Below are 21,102 nucleotides of genomic sequence, written 5' to 3' on the forward strand. Positions count from 1 at the left end.
TTCCTTATGTTTGTACGGAATCTATCCCCTTTAAACTTTAGAGAGTGCCCTCTCGTTCTCTCCTTTCAGTTCCTTCATTACCCTCAGATGGATGCCATCCAGTCCCAGGGATTTATCATTTTTAAGCCTATCAATCTGCCTGCATACCTCTTCTAGACTGACCGTCAACCCTGTCAGTTTCCCGTCTTTGTTTCCTGCGTATAGCCTGTCGGCTTCTGGTATGTTGTGTATATCCTCTCCTGTAAATACAGATTGAAAAAAAATGTGTTCAGTTTGTCGGCAATGGCTTTGTCCTCCTTTAGCACTCCTTTTATTCCATGGTCATCCATCGGCCCCACCTTTCCCTAACGCTTCTTTGTAAAAGGAGCCTTTAGTACAAGATAAGTGATCAAATCAAATTTTAATAAAAACTTGATACTTGAAAAAAAACTTTAATAATAATAATCTTTTAATAATAATTTTTAATAATACTGTAGGTTAGTGACTCCAGTGGTAAATGAATAACATGACTTCTGATCAGCTTTGCAAACTGCTTTATTCTGCTTCATGGGAGAATAGACAATGGCAGCTTGATTCCTAGCTGTAATATCACCAAACTAGCACTAGGGGGGTTACTGTTAATGTTTTGAACCTAATACTGGCAGGGACAGGACCAACTGGGGATCATTCTTACCCCAGACCAGATAGACACTCAAAATTGACCAAGGTAGGCTCAGGAAAGAATTTGGGATGGGAGGTGGTTTTTTTTTTTGGGGGGAGACCCAGAGAGACCTGGGGATTGGAATACTTCTATGATGTGTGTGCCTTACCCTCCTGACAAATCTTTTAAGTGGTGACATATATAACATGAGAATGATCTTGGTAATGCACTAGACGAAGTGATAGCAGAATATACAGAACAATTATTATTGTAAATTTCATTCATGACCACTAGGAGACGCCTACATTGTAAGAGAGCTTTTTCTCATTTGAGAAATGATTACCACAAAATTCCACTGCACTGGTGGATTAGGAAGGCTTCATTCAGAGAATAGTTAAGCTCTAGAACGCGTTGCCAGAGGTTGTGGTAAGAGCAGATAACGTAGCTGGTTTTAAGTAAAGTTTGTACAATTTCATGGAAGAAAAGTCCATAGTCTGTTATTGAGAAAGACATGAGGGAAGCCACTGCTTGCCCTGGATCAGTAGCATGGAATGTTGCTACTCCTTGGGTTTTGGCCAGGTACTAGGGACCTGGATTGGCCTCCGTGAGAATGGGTTATTGGGCTTGATGGACCATTGGTCTGACCGAATAAGGCTATTCTTATGTTCTTACTGTTTATGGTATCTACTCAGAGTAGTATGGGAACACTGAATTAAATATAGATATACTAATATGTGGGTTGTCTACAGCTAGACTTACATATATTAGAGGCATGCACAGATATTTTTTTTTTCCTTTTCATTTGCCATTTCTTCTTTTTTTGTTTCATTTGTTTAAAATTTTTTTAAAAAAAAATCCAAAGCACATTTATGGAAAAAAAAAATCATTGGGTCCGGACCCTCCTTCCTCTCTACACCATGAAAACAAAAACCTCCTAGGTCCTCTTCCCATCCCTTTCACTCTTATGGTCCTCAGTCTCTTCTCCATTCTCTGGAGATCACTCAAGCCCTACCATAACAGTCATAGAAACTGGTTCCAACCTATCCAAGGACAGCACTGTTTCGAACTTCACCAAACAGCGGAATGGGGCTCAGCAGCAATGAGACTAGAATCAGTTTATTGGATGGCAAAAATTCAAAATGGTGCTGGCCTCATGTGGGCTGGTACCATTTTTGTGTCATTGCATCAACAGACGGCATAAAACGTTCAGAGTATCTGGGGATAAGATCTATGATTTTTATCATTAATTATATTGACACAAAAAAGTCCAGTCTTCAAAAAGCAAAAATGAAAGATATTTTGTTAGTTCTGCAGTTGTTTCACTTTAAAAACAAAACAAAAAAAATAATGAAATTGAAATGTTGTTGAAACGTTGTGTTCTATCTCAGACAAAGGTATATCACTGCTATGTACTGTGCACAGGGGAAAGAGTTGCAGAAGCATTAATGTAGAGAGCCATAGCAATCAATTTTAAGGAATTATAGCCTGACTGGCTTCTTTAATTCCCTTAAGTGCTCCGCTGGCATGGAGGTCCATTCAGTTTTGGGGGACAAGCACTGAAGTAACTTGAGTGATATCACAAATCGTTAACTCTTTCAAACATTTTCTGAGAAAAAAAAATATCAAAACAAAACCTTGGGAATAGCTGAAAATGGATGCACTTCATACACACCAGGCCAGATGTTATTATAGAATACTTGGAGGTGGAGTATCAATATGGGCTACCATTAAAACAGATTATTTTACTATAAATACAGGCCCCGTTTTATGTAGTGAGACCCTGGGCTAATTTAGCCTGACGTTTTGCAAAATAACCCATCTTTTAACAGCAGCCTGGGTTGATAACTTCCCCCTTAGACTCAATAAAATTGAGATATCTTACACCCATCTATGCTGACAATAGGCGGTTACTTATACCTCTTCCCTCCCCTCCACACACACATTTTACCAAGTTTGACATTTAGCTTAAAGGGGGTGGGTACGTTAACTGTCTCCCCCTCAAACGCTCAATCAATGAATGTTTCTTTCACACGAGGGTAGAAATATCACTCTGTATTTTTTGCTGAGACTATCTGATGCACATAGTTTGTAATAATGATACTACTCATTGGATTGGTATCATTTTTGTAGACATATGTATTTCTTACTCCTTTTCTTTCATTATAGCTCGGCAGGGGCCTGTACTTTCAGCATACTGTGTTGGAAAATTTAATTGTCTCTTTGCCTAATATCCCAATGAAAGGCGTTTAAAAGGAATGAAAGCAAATAAACCAAACAGTGTTCTGGGTAACCTTTCAGCCAGTCTCCAAAATCTAGCTTCCTACAATGAAACTGATCTAAAAATTATGTCTGGCGTGTTTCTCCGCCTCTCCTTGGGCTGTTCTCCAATAGCGTTTAAACGTTTCATCTGATTTCATTCACATTTTTGCCATGAATAGTATACCCAGTGGTCCCATTTTGAATTTTTTTCATTTGCTTCCAACATTCTTGATGTGTAGAATCATTTTTATACCTCACTTTGCCCCATAGGCAAAAGAGACAATTAATTTCATTGATAATCTCAGTGAGGTCACAGTACATGGTGATGTCATAAAGATGTCCTGCCCTCGGTCACTGACTGTAGGCCTTTGATAACACAGTTTGAAATGCGACAACAAGAAGAATTGAACACCCGAGAGCAAATCACGATGACTGAACAGTCATATTCATATTCAAATTCCTGTTCCAGAAATAGAAACAAGGCATTATGAAATTATTATAAATCGCCTAGATACTGCATTCATTCCATACATCTGCAACACAAAGGTACAATCCCATCGATTCTATATATGCCACTCAAAAACTGGCACTTTACTTTGCATGTGCATCAAAAAACTGAATGAGTGTCGGGAATGTCACTAATTGACTGCCAACCATCAATTATTGATATTAATTGGTATTCTAAACAAAATTGTATGCACATCTCACTGTGTACTATTCTATAAAGCATGACTTCTCAATAAGGCAAATCAATTTTTTTCTTCCCTAAAGTCAACTGTAGCTCTATTTCACATTTGCTCCAGGGATCAAAACATATAGAAAATATATATTTTTAGGACTTCAGCGGCACCACTCAGAGCTCAATAAACTCCCAGGGCCTGATTCTCAAAAGGGCACCCTGATTATAGGCAATGGTAGGCATTCTACTGCTATCTAATGAACCGATCGAGACTAAACTAAACTAAAACTTAAGCTTATATAATACCGCATCTTCTCTATAGGGACAGAGCTCGACACGATTTACAAGAGTTTAAGAAAGGAAACTATAATAAGAATTAGTGGTTATATAGAGAGCAGCGGAAATTACATTTTTGAAAATAGCCACGTTTTCAGATGTTTTAGAAATAATTGGAAAGAGCCCATATTACGCAGCTGGACAGGAAAATTATTCCAAAACTCAGTAATTTTAAAGTAGAGAGATTTCCCTAATTTTCTGATTTAGATAACGCCTTTTAACGTTAAAAAAAAATCAATGCGGCAAATGACGCCTACAATATAGGCTACTGTCTCATGCCTACAGAAATGCCTATAGAGACCTAAGGCCGGCATAGGCATGCCTAGGTGCTTCCCTAGGCCTGAGTCAGATGACTTAAATGTAGGCTTGTAAAACACTGGCCTACATTTAAGGCATCTGTACAAAAAAATGGACGCAGTTCTGGACGTGGCGTCAACCGGTGACTGACCTATTTTCCAGGTGCCGTTTCCAGAGTCAGGTCCTCACTGCTCTGAATTTTATGCGCCAGCCTCTTCGTCAGTTCTTTGTTCATTAAATCTAAACCAAATTGTCATTTAAACAATCGTTTCTACTATTTTATTTCTTTAGGCAAAATGTCACTTTATCTTTTTCAATTGTCCAACAGCCAGGGGGCATTTTCATCCAACATATACCACGTTTCGCCACAAGGGCATTCTCAAGGACAAACCCCTGCAAAAATGCACTCTTAGTAGAGTGCCATATGTTCCAGGATGTACATAAATATGTTCTAACATTTTAACTGCCCTCACCTACTCTTTCCTAATAGGCCACAAACCCCAGCTCTTTCTGGACTAAGATGGCAATGGCGTCCTGCCTCATTTTTTGACTCCTGCTCTTATCGGATGATTTACTCCACTCATCACAATCTCTCCCGGTTTAAAGCAGCGACGTCCACTCAATCTCGGCATTGAGACCGAGAGGAATCACTGTCTGTAATAAGAAAATCCAATGTTGTTCCTTAAAATGTAAAGCTTTTCATACATTTCATACTTTCAAAATCCTATATGGTATCCTCCCTCCCTTTATCCCTCTTTCTTGGAATTCCTCAAACCCTAATACCACCAGATCCTCCCACAAATTAAAACTATCCTTCCCCTCGCTAAAAGGCATTTCCCACACAGGAAAGTTAGGGACATCCCTCCACTTCAAAATCACTGAGCTCTGGAACAACCTTACCTCCCCTCTTCGGAACTTGAGCTCTCTCCAAGTTTTCCGCAAACATCTGAAAACCTGGCTTTTCTCAAAAATTGTAAGTCTCCCTCCAACTTAGGAATCAAGGAAACTCTTATATCTTGGCATCCCAAGTCCTCTAAATTTTCTTCACACTTCTACCTCTAACTCTCTGTTGTAGTTATTTCCTATTTCTCCTACTGTAAACCGCGTCGAGCTCTACGAACGTGGAGATGATGCGGTATACAAACCTAAGGATTAGATTAGATTAGTTTACCCACCCAACTGCTACATAATATATTATTCTCCACCTAATATCTTCTATTTGATGTTGCTTCTTTTTTCAATGGTTCAGTAAAGGAGCTTACGCTCCATTCCAAATCGTGATTTATGTTCATTTAATCGCAGTTTAGTTTATGTAGGGCGGACTAACCGTCCTTCTAACTTGCAAGGACAAACTATAATATCTACTATATTTGCAGTATTGCAATTTCTGTTCTTCAGTTTTATCGCACACTTCATTTGAGGATTACACGTCTCCCTCCGTATTCGCTGTGATAGGGGATTAACAGAACCACAAATACAGAAAAACCGCAAATAACTTTTTCATATGTTATTCGCTGTTTTGTATTAAAAACCATCGTGAATATAGTGAAACCGCGAATAACATGGTGGGAGACCTGGTCTGTTCCTGAAGGAGAGGCAAAACACGGTGAAGAAAGTGCTGGGAATCAGCGATTTTCTCTGTAAATGCTTGGAATTAGTTATTTCTTTATGCAAGCTGATGTAATTTGGGGGAGGGAGGAGCCATCAAGCTAAAAACCGTGAATAATCAAAACTGTGAATGCTGAAACCGCAAATATGGAGGGAGAAGTGTACACCATTCAACCCCTATTAAAGCCTGCTCAAACCACTGGCAACTCCCGCAAGATTCACGGGATCCTGTTCCACTATTCTGTTGCACAGTCTCAAATTTCTTTTTTTTTTTTTTTTTTTTTTTTAACATTATCATTTATACAAATAATAATACAAGGAACATAATATCACAATTTTCAGAAATTAAAGAATTAATCTTACATTACTTTCATTTGTCCTCAAGTCCTCATTACGGGGGATTATCCTGATCTTAACTTCAACTATAATCAGAAATATAATCAAGATCTTAAAACCAAGATCAATTTAAACAGTGCATTATTCTACTGAACTCATATTACAGTTAAATCAAGTGGCAATTACTTGTGTTTCAAATTTCTGATGAACTAAACATGCCGATATTTCGGGGCACTGATTTTTGTGAGCCATTTATAGAATTCTCTCCAGTGTATATATCTCCTACATTCAGGTTAGGCAGCAACTAAGTAGATTGGTTACTGCCTCTTCTGCATTTTGTGGATCGACTGGCCATTTGCTTTCTGTAGCAATGCAGTGATGTCCATTGTATAGTGTCGTTTTCATGGTACAAAGCAACTACATTGCCCATATCCTTAGCAATGTTTGCAAATTCTGTTGCATCTGTTTAACCATAGACATAAGTCATTTGTAGCTTGTATCCAAAAGGACTGAGTGTTGCTAGTTTACTCATCAACAAGTGAGAGATTAAAGTGCGTGAAAATCCTTTACAATCTCCTGACACCACTGGAATTTTCCTTAGGCGTAAACTGGGGAAAGATAAACAGCGGAAGAAATTCTATACACGCCATTCAGAAACGGATGCTGAAAAAAGTCCAGCGTTGGTGACCTAGTGAGGGTAAGAGGTGCCTGGGGCTGTGGCATCCCTCCCTTGCCCTCTTCTCCTTCCCCACCCCCTGCTGTGTGTGCACCCCCTTCCCTTCTCCCGTGCCTCTTTAACTTCCCCAGCATGAGCAGCATCACCAACTTGCTGTCCGCACTGGCATCGGCTCTCCCTCTGTTGCCACTTCCTAGGCACAGGACCCGGAAGTGACATCAGAGGGAGAGCCAAAGCCGGCACGAGCAGCATATTGGACTTGCAGCTTGCACGGTAGAAGAGCTAGAGGCACCGGTGGGGGGGGGAGGGAGGAGTGAATGCACGCGCAGAGAGGAGGGGTGCCGGTGCTATGTCTTGGTGCCTGGAGTGGACCACATCCCCCGCTTTTCCCTTTACTATGCCTTTTCATCGCTAAGAGCTATTCTATAAAGGACACATACCTTTTATAGAATAATGCCTAGCGCTGGTTTCTGCACCCAACTCTAGGCATCAGACTTACACCTGTTGGAACCTTATGCAAATCCTAGCTCCCGAGTTAGGCACAGAGACCCATCATGCTTTAACACTGCATACAACCTTTAGGAACTCCCATGACCTTCCTATGCCCCTCCCTTGGCCACACCCATTTGGGTTGCCCAGCATTCTAGAATAGCATGCAGCCAGATGCGTGAGCAAATCTTAACTCATGCCAACTAACAGCAATGATTGTTAACATCCAATTGATAGTTAATGCCTCGTTAACCAATTGAGTTGTATGCACATCTCGTCAGTGTGCCCACATTTGGGTGTCATATGTAGAATCTGGGTGAATATGCATATTTGTTTGCTTCTACCGACACCCAGTCCATTGGAATACACTTGCACCTTCTGTTTTGGACATCGCAAGCTCCTCATTAAATAGGAAAGGGGTGGAACTGGAGCCTCACAGTTGGCATAGCAGACTAGGAACCAGTTACTTCACTTTTCATTGTTTTAGGTAAACTTACGGCCTGTTTTACAAAGCCGCGCAGCAACTGCCCCGAACCCTTTTAAATCCCTATGGGCTTTGGGGCTATTACCGCGCAGCAGCTGCTAGCGCGGCTTTGTAAAACAGGCCCTTAGATTATAAGTCAGTTTGAAAATAGCTTATTCGCCCAAATGTAACTCACTTTGAGCACAGATTTAGAAAAATACAAGAATCTAAAGTTAAAAAAAAAAAATCACTCCAAGATGAAGCAGTACTGATCAGTAACCTTGTACTGCAGAACAGAAAATATTAGTGTTAAAAATAATTTGCATTTTCACAGGTGCAGACAGCATTTGCATAATCATAAATCAGTTTGACAGGGAAACTATTAGCAGCTAAAGATAGGCGAAGTAATGTAAGCAGTCCAATTAGCATCAAGCTGACTGACTCTGGGAGAGGAGGAAGCAACTGAGCCTTTATGAATCAGTGACATCTACTGGCCTGGTTCGGGATGGTCACCTACTGGAGTTCTAGAGAAACCTGTTATACTCTGCCAACACTCCATGGTTTTTATAGTGAAGAGTTGACTAGGTAGGTGAGAAAAGAGGGTTACAAATTGGGTGGAGGGGCAGGTATAGAGAAAATCCTCTGTAGATGCTACTAATGTCTCATCTCCAAAGCACCAGTAAGTTCTGTTGTGAATGACCTGGGATTCTACAGAACAAGTGGAAGTTGATAGGCAGAACAATAAAATTATTCATGCAAAATAGGATTCCAAACATAAAATACATATTTTATGACATTCAATATACCGTATTATATTACCAATAGGACAAATTGGACACCTAAAAATGTCTGCCTCGATACTCAGGAAGATAATACATGCCGTGGTCAACATTCAGAATAATTTTTTGCAGAAAATTTCAAAGTAAACTTTTGAGGGTGCAAGAGGGGACTTTGTAATGGACGACTTCTTATGCACTTGTTCGAGGGGACCAAGAGGAGATTTGCATCGTGCCAGTATTCAATGCTACTTGGTTAAATTATCCAGATAAGTAGGACTGCATAAATTGCTGTCCTAACTAATCTAACACCACCTCTGGTTAGGATTTGGCCCAACGTTGGCTGAAATCCAGTTAGAATCAGCATCTAGCTAAAAATGGATTTCTCACCCCAGAATATTGGCCTCACTGTTTTTCATACATACATTATTACAAAATATATTTCTGTCAAGAAGCTAAATAAATTTTAAATAGGAGCATGAGGAAGGATTGAGGATATACTGAATATTCAATGTAGGTTTTTATTTCAAATTATTTGCACATCTGTTGTAAATACAGAAAATATTTCTGCCTCTAATTAGAAATTGATAGGGATTGTATTATATTTTGTCCTTAAAAGGTAATTTCTTCCTAGAGACACTTAGGGCCTGTTTTATAAAGCCACGCTAGCGGCTGCAGTGCAGTAATGGCCCCGAAGCCCATAGAGATTTAAAGGGCTTTGGGGCAATATAACTGGCTTAGAAAATTTCAGGAAATCTGGAAACTTGTTGGGCCATTATAAATTCTAGGTGCTACAATTTCACCCTTCTGGTTGTATCATTGCATAAACTCAGTCAAAGCATAGAGTTTTATCCTTCCTCATGAATTAGAAGGCTGTTTACTAAACCTTCTCTCCTAATTAGCAAACTTCTCCAAAAATTCCCTCTGATCAAACAAATCATCCCTTCAATTCCCGTCCAGATCAGCCCCCCTTTCAGTTACCCTCAATCAGCATGCTTTCCCTTTCAACATTCCCCCAATCAGAAAGCCCTCCTTCAAGTACTCCTCAGACTAACATTTCACCCTTCCCATCATACCCGATCCTTCCTTGCACTCCTTAAAGCTATCCCTGGTCTTCTAGCAGTGTCCCTGTGCTATACCTTATTGTCTGTTGGTTACAAAATGGCAGCATGGACCCCTGGTGGTAGTACTTCAAGACTACCACTAGAGGACAAATCTACCATTTTTCACCCTAACTCGAGTAGGGAAGGAGTGAAGGAGAACCTCTTCTGCCCCATTTAATAGACCAGTGGTTCCCAACCCTGTCCTGGAGGACCACCAAGGCCAATCGGGTTTTCAAGCTAGCCCTAATGAATATGCATGAGAGAAATTTGCATATAGTGGAAGTGACAGGCATGCAAATTTGCTCCAGGCATATTCATTAGGGCTATCCTGAAAACCTGATTGGCCTGGTGGACCTCCAGGATAGGGTTGGGAACCACTGGTCTATTATATGGGGCAGAAGAGTTTCTCCTTCACTCCTTCCCTACTCGAGTTAGGGTGAAAAATGGTAATTTGTCCTCTAGTGGTAGTCTTGAAGTATTACCACCAGGGGTCCATGCTGCCATTTTGTAACCAACAGACAATAAGGTAGAGCAGAGGGACACTGCTAGAAGATCAGGGATAGCTTTAAGGAGTGCAAGGAAGGATCGGGTATGATGGGAAGGGTGAAATGTTAGTCTGAGGAGTACTTGAAGGAGGGCTTTCTGATTGGGGGAATGTTGAAAGGGAAAGCATGCTGATTGAGGGTAACTGAAATTAGATTACTAGACTACTAGGTAAGTGCAATGGAGGATTAGAGATGAGGGGGAGAGTGGTTTGTTGATACATTTGATTAGTGCAAGGGGGATTCATGGGGATGTTGGCCTTGGGAGAACTTGAAGTAAAGGTTTGCTGAAGGCGTGACATGACAGGGAATTGAAGGGAGGCTTCCTGATTGGAGGGGAATTGAAGGTGGTTGGCATTTGAGCGGGATTCACTGACATTTGTTTTGCATTACACATTCTCTGCAGGTAGTAGAGGTGCATTCTCCTTATCTCATGATGCATATAGTGGAGACAGTCGGTCATTTTCCAGAGCAGATTCTTGCCATGTCACCTACATTCACGGCCTTACCACTCCTGTAAGTAAAGATCCATCTTCATTTTATATTCACTAACTGTAAACTTAAGATAAAAATCCTTGTGACTGTAATAAAAAAAAATATTGAACAATATGAATTTCCTTCAGGCTCTGCCTTTAAAGTTAGTGCAAGAATATTAATAAGCCCAGTATTAGTATAATTGGTGTATAACTATAATAACCATGGCTTTTCCCTCTGAATCAAATATAAAAACATTTTTTCCAAATCCAGGTTTTAAGATTGGTTCCCCCCCCCCCTCAACAGTAATAAATAGTTCCACCCTTCAGACAACCAAAGGGTCTTTCTGAGTATAATACTGCTCTTGAACAAGGCCAAAAAATCTTTAGTTACATTTTCAGACATTTTTGAATTAATCTTAATTTTGGGGTGTGGGTTTTTTTCAGTTTATTTCATATAAACATCTTAATAAAAACTTTTTTTTAAGGCATGTTAGAACTCTTTAACACGTGCTTTAATTCATGGGTTCCTATGCATATAATTGATTTGGGCATTAGACAGACATTAATAGTGTTAAAATAACGCACATCCTTATCGAACACCCTTCCTATTTACCATTTCTTTCTACTTAAAAATGCATAGTTTTATCCCTGTACTGGCAAATTAGATGCAAAGCTTTTGATAAGGGAGGCTAAACGAGAATTTGAGAAGAAGTATGTCGTAGAAGCAAAATCTCTTAGCAAAAACGTTTTCAGGTACGTTAGAAGCAGAAAGCCTGCGAGAGAGTCGGTTGGACTGTTAGGTCATCAAGGAGAAAAAGGTTCACTCAGAGAGGACAAAACCATGGCAGAGAGATTAACCCCCTCTTTTGCTAAGGCATGCTAGCCAATTTAGCACGCCTTAGTAAAAGGACCCCTAAATTAATTTTTTGCTTCAGTCTTTACTGAGAGGGATGGAAAGGAGCTATCTGTGACAGAAATAGTATTTAAAGGTAATGATACAGAAGAACTGGAGAAAAAAAAAACATCTTGGTGACTTTGGAAGGTGAAGCAAGCCAAAGTGTCAAGTTAAAGAGCAGTAATTGTGCATCTCCCATTAATGTTGTATTTCCCCTTGCGACTCTTGGTGGTTGCCTTGAGTGTGCTTGTTTCCTGGGCAGGACTTAGGCGGGGTTGCCAGTGCTATCAGCGGCCATCCTAGGGAAATAGAGAGTTAAGTGGCGTGCTCAAGGCCACAAGGAACTGATTTTGCATTTGAACGTTGGTCTGCGGCTCTAACCTGCTTCATCTCTACTATTAAGAACCTGTAACACAAGGTTAACCAATGTCGGTCCTCGAGGGCCAACAAACAAAACGAGGCAAAAGAGATGTCGTCAATCAACCCAGTTACTTTATTAATACAAAATTTAAAAAGACATCAAAGTCTATGGTTGACCAGTCTTTCCATGAAAGATCCAAGTCTGTAATTAAGGACCTGTCTTAATAAGAAAGGTCTTCTAAAATGTCCCAACTAGCATCCCAGTTTCGGCATCAGAGGATGCCGCTTTCAGGGGATTGTGAGATCACTGACAATAAAATGAACAAAATTTATAAAATCAGAACAATCATATTAAAAATGACCAATGAGAAATATGCAAAAACAATGTATAACAATGGACAAAACATTAAAACACATATAAAATATGCCTTGCATGATATAAAATAACTGATAAAATAATATAAACATACACAATATACAATACATTCTCAGTATGATTTGGGTATTGTTCATGTATTGTTCAAGTTGGGATGTTTTTGTTACAAGGTTTTATATGGGTGCAGCCCCTACTTATCTGGCTAATAGTTTTTCCATAGCTATGCACAAATGCAGTAGAAAAACTCATGCTCTGTTTAATTTCCCTTCTGTAAAAGGTTGCAAAAGCAAGAAATTCCTAATCACTCTTTAGCATCTCAGGCAGCTTCTCATGAAAAAGAATTTCGATCATTGTTGCTCACAGCTGTTTCATACAGAAATTTTAGAAAACACCTAAAAACCTATCTTTTCTCCAAATACCTGACTAGCTGACTCATTCAAATATACAATTATGTTTAATGTTTATAAATTTTTTATAAACCGCGTAGAACTTGGTAACTTGGTCTATAAGTACAATGTTATGTTATGTCATCCATAAAAATGGTATGAACAAAGATAAGGGAATAATCAAGAACTAATACAAAACACTAAGCTTAATATAGATTGACTATGAAAGTAAAACCAAGCACAACATAAAAATACATACATGAAATGGTTGAATTAAATAAGTTGGAAGCAGTGGAAGACAAGCAGGACTTTACAGTTGAATTTTAATGATTTGGACTGTATTTGGACAAGATTTGAACTTTGAACATTGGGTATTTTTTTGGTATTTTTTGTTGCACTTTAAGCACGAAGCACTTTTTAGAACTGAGCACTTTGGATTGGTAGCAGCTGAGGCCCGGGACTTCATACAGTTTCAGCAGAGATAAGAACTCCTCTTGTTTGACATTCACTGAATGCTATATATTTTTTTGAACTTTAGCTACTTTAAGAGTTTTGTCTTTAGCTGTTTTTTGGCAGGAAGGGAGGAGTGCTATGATGAATAAAGCCTGAACTGGCAGAGCCCGTGTCCTCATGCTTTTGAGTTTTTCTAGGCTATCACTGAGCACTATTTAGCAATTTAATAATTTATTATTGTGTAATAAGGTTATTTATAGATGAATAATTCTCTTTTAGTAGAATAATTTAAAAATTTCTTAGAGGATTTATAATTATAATTTTGTACTCCGATTGTATTTATTGTGAATTAAATAAGTGCAATATAAATCAAGTGATAAATAGAGCTGATTTAAAAAAAAAAACTTATCATGTTGGAAGTACTGGTGAGAATAGATAATATTCTACCTTTACCAGCACTTCCATCAGGATAGGCTTTTTACATCAGCTCTCTATTCACGGAAAGACTGGTCAACCATAGACTTTTATGTCTTTTTTAGTTTTGTATTAATAAAGTGACTGTTGGGTTGATTGACGACATCTCTTTTGCCTCGTTTTGTGTGCATTTGTGTGTTTGCATTTGTGTATTTCTTTACCTGCTTTGCTTGGTCCTCGAGGGCCGCAATCCAGTCAGGTTTTCAGGATTTCTGCATGAGAACTATTTGCATGCACCGTTTCCATTGTATGCAAAGAGACCTCATGCACATTCATTTGGGAAATACTGAAAACCTGACCTGGCGAGGGCTGTAACTTGCCATTTTAAAATCGTCCATGCAGTACTTGTAGATTAGAAAGTTGCCAATGCATTGCCAATTCTTAAAAAGGGTTCCAGGAGTGATTGAGGAAATTAAGACTGTTAAACCTGATATCAGCTCCAGGTAAAATAGTAAAAAGTGTTATAAAGAACAAAACAACTGAATTTATATAGACAAGCATGGTTTAATTGTGATAGAGCTGGTATGGATTTAATCAAAGGAAATCTTGCCTCACCAATTTGCCAGCCTGGATCCCCTCTGAATTACTTCATGGTCACAGAGCCAGGAAGTGACATCAGAGGGAAATCCAACGCTGGTGCGAGGAGCATTCTGCAGAATCCACTCATGCTGGCGAAGATTAAAAGGAAGAGTGCAAGTGTGGAATGGGGGAAGGGCGTGGAAGGAGCGGGGGAGGGGGGTGGCGGTACAGGGGTGGGCACCACTGCCAGGGGTGCCTCCTACCCTTACTACGCAACTGTCAGCAACCAAAGAGTAAATGGAAAGCTAGGAATAACCGGATAAACACCTCTACAAAATATCACACTCGATCCACAAAAGTAGAGATGAAAGAGATGCTTCGACTGGCACTTTATTGCACTAAAAACAAACATCAGACTCGACACAGCCTGTGTTTCGGCACCTTAGTGCCTTCCTCAGGAGTCAAACTGTTGATATATTCTGTTGTTTGGAGAATGATGCCTCATATAATGGTACACAAAAAAGACCCCACTGCAATATCCATCTCTTATGTCCAAATGAATCAAACTAACAGGAAACAACACCCATTTACTCCACTTTTGTGGATTGCTTGAGTATTGTGTACCATTCTGGTTGCTGCATCTTAAAAAATTGTAGAATGAGAAATGGCGCAAAGAAGGGTAAGCAAAATAATTAGGGGGATGAAGACTGAGGCTGTTCGGTTTGGATAAGAGCTGGCTGATCTTTGGTAAAGGCAAATTTGATCATGTATCGCTGCTTTTTGTGAAGCTACACTGGCTCCCGATATTCCCCAGAACACAATTCAAATGTGCTTGTCTAACCTTCAAGATCTTATTTGGTATTTGTCCTCTACTAATTCCTCTGTCTTGGAATTCCAAACAATATGGACTGGTCAGAAGTATGCAAAAGCTTAAGCTATCTTTTCCCTCTCTGAAAGATAACATCCTATGTAATCCGCCTTGAACCGCATGGTAATGACGGAATAGAAATCACTAATGTAATGTAATAGCTTCTACACTTCCCCCTCCGTATTTGCGGTTTCCGTATCTAGAGATTCACTTATTCGCGATTTTAAACCAAAAATTCATTTTTCTTTTTTCAGGCTATTTTAAGCCCTGTAAGTCCCCCCCCCCCCCTCCCCTTAAGCCTTACCTAGTGGTCTAGCGGGTTTTCGGGGCAGGAGCGATCTTCCCACGCTCCTGCCTCGTGCAGATCGCTCATAGGAAATGGCTGCCTTGAGCTCCCGTAGTCTCTCGAGACTATGACGGGAGCTCAAAGCAGCCATTTCCTATGAGCGATCTGCACGGGGCAGGAGCGTGGGAAGATCGCTCCTGCCCGAAAACCTGCTAGACCACCAAGTAAGGCTTAAGGGGGGGGGGGGGGCTTACAGGGCTTAAAATAACCAGGGGGAAGCAGGGGTTAGGGACAGAACCGGTCTGAAAATTATTCACATTTTTTTTTTATATTTGCGGGCCAGCTCTGCCCCTAACCACCATGGAGACATGTACTAGCAAACTGGGGAGGTCTTTCTCTTTCAAACTAACTGAATTATGGAATAATATCCCTTTATGGCTGAGAGAACTAGGTTCTTTTCAAATCTTCCGTAAACATCTTAAAACATGGCTTTTCACTAAAGTGTAAATTTTCCTCTTCATTATTTTCCTCTTTAATATGATTTACTGTAAACCAAGGCGAGCTTTATTTTTATAAAAGGTGGCACAGTCTATAAATTCAAGTTTTAGTTTAGTTTAGCTGGCTGATGGGAGATAGGATAGAGTTCTACAGAGTCATCATTCTATAAATGTGAATCGATTTTATACTCTTTCAAAAAGTACAAAGTCTAGGGGACCCACCAAGAAGTTACATAGTAATAGTTTTACAATAAATAGAATGAAATATGTTTTCTATTCAATGCAAAACTAAGCTCTGGAATTTGTTGCCAGAGGATATGGTAAATCATTTAGCATAGCTGGGTTTAAAAACTGATTTGATTAAATTACTGGAAGTAAAGTCCATAAAGGTTATTAAGGTGGACCTGGTGGAAAACCACTGCTTATTCCTGTGGGCTGGTAACATGGAATCCTGTCACATTTTGGGATCCTGCCAGCTACTTGAGACCTGGGTCTCCTTTCACGAAGAGCTCAAGAGGAGGCAGTAGCGGCTACCGTACGCACTATTCCACGCGTTAAGGCCCTAACGCACCTTCGTAAAAGGAGCCTCTAGTCTGTCCACTGTTGGAAGCAGTGGTCCGATCCAGTAGGGCAGCTATTATGTTCTTAAGGAACCTTAACTTATTTGACAGAGCTGTTCATTTCTGTTGGCTTTTTAGTTATCCTTGAAATTTTCAATAAAGAAGTAAAAAATCAGAATCTGTTTTGCAATACGTAATGTGTAAAATAGTCCTGTTTTCGTTTCAATTTCTTGTGAAACGTAAAACAGTAACATTTCTTCATAATGACTCTAGAGGCAAAAGTATTTACCGTATTTTCGCGGATATAACGCGCGCGTTATACGTGATTTTACGTACCGCGCATACCCCTCGCGCGTTATATGCCTGAGCGCGGTATACAAAAGTTTTTAAACACAGTTCCCACCCCGCCCGACGCCCGATTCACCCCCCCAGCAGGACCGCTCGCACCCCCCACCCCGAACGACCGCTCGCACGCGCTCCCACCCGCACCCGCATCCACGATCGGAGCAAGAGGGAGCCCAAGCCCTCTTGCCCGGCCGACTCCCCGACGTCCGATACATCCCCCCCCCGGCAGGACCACTCGCACCCTCACCCCGAAGGACCGCCGACTCCCCAACAATATCGGGCCAGGAGGGAGCTCAAACCCTCCTGCCCTCGACGCAAACCCCCTCCCCCCAACGACCGCCCCCCCCCAAGAACCTCCGCCCGTCCCCCAGCCGACCCGCGACCCCCCTGGCCGACCCCCACGACACCCCCACCCGCCTTCCCCGTACTTTGTGTAGTTGGGCCAGAAGGGAGCCCAAACCCTCCTGGCCACGGCGACCCCCTAACCCCACCCCGCACTACATTACGGGCAGGAGGGATCCCAGGCCCTCCTGCCCTCGACGCAAACCCCCCTCCCTCCAACGACCGCCCCCCCCCAAGAACCTCCGACCGACCCGCGACCCCCCTGGCCGACCCCCCACCCCCCTTCCCCGTACCTTTGGAAGTTGGCCGGACAGACGGGAGCCAAACCCGCCTGTCCGGCAGGCAGCCAACGAAGGAATGAGGCCGGATTGGCCCATCCGTCCTAAAGCTCCGCCTACTGGTGGGGCCTAAGGCGCGTGGGCCAATCAGAATAGGCCCTGGAGCCTTAGGTCCCACCTGGGGGCGCGGCCTGAGACACATGGTCGGGTTTGGCCCATGTGCCTCAGGCCGCGCCCCCAGGTGGGACCTAAGGCTCCAGGGCCTATTCTGATTGGCCCACGCGCCTTAGGCCCCACCAGTAGGCGGAGCTTTAGGACGGATGGGCCAATCCGGCCTCATTCCTTCGTTGGCTGCCTGCCGGACAGGCGGGTTTGGCTCCCGTCTGTCCGGCCAACTTCCAAAGGTACGGGGAAGGGGGGTGGGGGGGTCGGCCAGGGGGGTCGCGGGTCGGTCGGAGGTTCTTGGGGGGGGGCGGTCGTTGGAGGGAGGGGGGTTTGCGTCGAGGGCAGGAGGGCCTGGGATCCCTCCTGCCCGTAATGTAGTGCGGGGTGGGGTTAGGGGGTCGCCGTGGCCAGGAGGGTTTGGGCTCCCTTCTGGCCCAACTACACAAAGTACGGGGAAGGCGGGTGGGGGTGTCGTGGGGGTCGGCCAGGGGGGTCGCGGGTCGGCTGGGGGACGGGCGGAGGTTCTTGGGGGGGGGCGGTCGTTGGGGGGAGGGGGTTTGCGTCGAGGGCAGGAGGGCCTGGGATCCCTCCTGCCCGTAATGTAGTGCGGGGTGGGGTTAGGGGGTCGCCGTGGCCAGGAGGATTTGGGCTCCCTCCTGGCCCAATATTGTCGGGGAGTCGGCGGTCCTTCGGGGTGGGGGTGCGAGTGGTCCTGCCGAGGGGGGAGAAGAATCGGACGTCGAGGGGGGGCATCAGGCTTTCAGGATGGGGACAGGACTTCAAGGGGGGACAGGCAGATCTTCAAGGGGGACAGGCAGACCTTCAAGGGGGACAGGACTTCAAGGGGGGACAGGCAGACCTTCAAGGGGGGACAGGACTTCAAGGGGGACAGGCACGGAGAGGCGGGGCAGTGCACCGAAAGTCAGGGCGGGTGAACGGTGAGTCGGGGCAACCAGAGGAGAGTCGGGGCAGTGCACCGAAAGTCAGGGTGAGTCGGGGCAACCAGAGGAGAGTCGGGGCAGTGCACCGAAAGTCAGGGTGAGTCGGGGCAACCAGATGAGAGTCGGGGAGGGCGAAAGGAGAGTCGGGGTGGCCAGAGGAGAGTCGGGCAGCATGCGCGTTATATGCCTGAGCGCGGTATAGAAAAGTTTTTGTACATATCATCGTGATTTCTGCGCGCTATACCCCTGTGCGCGTTTTACAATGGTGCGCGTTATATCCGCGAAAATACGGTAGTAGGGATGTACATTAGAAATATTTTCATTCTGTTTCATTTTTTTATATTTCTTTTTCATTTGTTTTAATGAGCTTCTTTTTGTATGTCATGGAGATAATTATGTTCAATATGTGCTAGTCTAGTTCAGGGCTGCCCAAGTTCGATCCTCGAGATCTACTGGCAGGCCAGGATTTCAGGATATCCACAATGAATATGCATGAGAGAGATTTGCATACCAAAAAGGCACTGCAGGCAAATCTCTCTCATGCATATTCATTGTGGATATCCTGAAATCCTGGCCTGCCAGTAGATCTAGAGGACTGGACTTGGGCAGCCCAGGTCTACTTGGTCCAGCTTAAATAAACAGCACTGATTCTTAAGGCATCATAAATAGAATTTCCTCCACTATTCCCCCCCCCCCCCAATTTACAAAACCGCAGAAGTGGCTTTTCGCAGGCTGGTGTGCTGAATGCTCTGCACTGCTCTAGAGAGTTGCGCGGGGACTGAAATCCCACCCATCCCCGCCTGTCCCCGCCAGGATCCTCTCCGTCCCCACCCGTCCCCGCCAGGATCCTCTCCGTCCCCACCCATCCCCGCAAGGAATTACCTCCATCCCCGCCCGTCCCCATAAAAAGCAGCAATTACTTCTGACAAGATCATAAATCCCACAGTTTCTTTTGTGTTTGCGCTGCTGTTTTCCTTGTGGAATCTCTTTGGTGGAACCCTTTTTTTGTTTTCTGTTCAGGTAATTAACATATAAACCCCCTCTTTTCCTAAGGCTGACGAATCCATTATATTATATGGACGAACCCTGCTTCCAAAGCCTTCCATCCCCGTGGGAGTCCCGTTGGCTAGAGGGGGGGTCCCCATGGGAGTCCCGTGGGTTAGGGGGGATTCCCGCAGGATTCCCGCGATCCCCGTTCAGACCTCTACACTGCTCCCGACGAGCTCCGTGCTTTTGTGTAAAAAAAAAAAAAAAAAGGGGGGGGGGGAGGACAGTGGAGGAAATTCTATTTATGTTGCCTAAAGAATCAGAGCTGCTTAGCGTTTCGATATAATCCACATCTGGAGTTAGGCACAGTTTATAGAAAATGCGTAATGGCCATCTACTTGACTAAAATTTAGGTGTGGCCATTTATGCCAATGAAAACCTGGCATAAATGCCCGCACCTATATTGTGGTCCATCAGCAAACAATATAAATGTGACATGAATGACTTCTAAATGTTAAAAATAAGGGTGAACGAAGGTTGTTGAGGGATTATACCACAACATTCAAGTAGATAATGCAAGTGCTATGATTGAATGCGAGAGACACGGCTTTTTGGGGTGTGACCCCCGCTTGGGGTCTCTTTACCAGAAAGGTCCTGAGCACTTATTTATAACATTTAGAAGTCATTCATTTCAAGTTTCTATTGGGTGAATTGTTTATTGATGGACGATAACTAGTTATATATCACCCATGATATATGATTTATTTATCCCAACTATTGGTTGGCACACCTACATTGTGCATAGAGCGGGCGTATTCTAAAACAGTGCGCCTAACTTTTGGGAATGTCCACGCCCTGCCCATACCCCTCCCCTTGCCACAACCCCTTTTGAGAGCCACAGAGTAGAACGTACTCACACCACTTCCCCCTCTTTTACAAAGGTGCGCTAAGCTTTTTAGAGTGCGCTAAATACCAGCACTCAATAAACACGCACCAAACGCTAACACGTGCTTGTTGTCCTATGGACGTGTTAGCGCTTAGTGCACGCATTGATTTAACGCATGCTAAATCTGCGCTAAGACGCTTGGCGCGCCTTTGTAAAAGAGGGCCTTTATCGATTACCCTTAGGGTCCTTTTTATCAAGCTGTGCTAGAGGATTGTAGCTAGAGCCGGTACGGTAAATGCTCCGACGCTCTTAGAATTGATATGAGTGTTGGAGCGCTTCTCGCCAACCTGTGCTAAAATCTTCTAGCGCAGCTTGACAAAAGGTGGGTTTAGGGCCCAGTTTGCAAAGTTGTGGTAGTGATTCCTGTGCAGCACCTGCAACACAGCAATGTTCAATTCCTACGGGTTTAGTCGCATTTGCTGCGCCGTTATACGCTACCACAGCTTTGTAAAATGGGCCCTTAGACAGCTGTGCTCATAAATTCTAATTAACGCCAATAATTGCTTATTAATTGGCAATTATTGTCACCGATTGGCTTAACTAATTATTCCCCCCCCCCTTTTACAAAACTGCGCAAGAGGATTTTAGTGCCGGCTGGCGCGCTGAATGCTCTGAGTTGCTCCGCCGCCCGTAGGAACGCTGACCCTTGGTACAGCGTAGAGCGTTCAGCGCACCGGCCGGTGCTAAAAACCTCTTGTGTGGTTTTGCATAAAGGGGGTAGGGGATTAATCGCATGTGCAAATT

This window comes from Geotrypetes seraphini, chromosome 19 (genome assembly GCF_902459505.1).
Source record: "Geotrypetes seraphini chromosome 19, aGeoSer1.1, whole genome shotgun sequence".
Classification (NCBI taxonomy): Eukaryota; Metazoa; Chordata; class Amphibia; order Gymnophiona; family Dermophiidae; genus Geotrypetes; species Geotrypetes seraphini.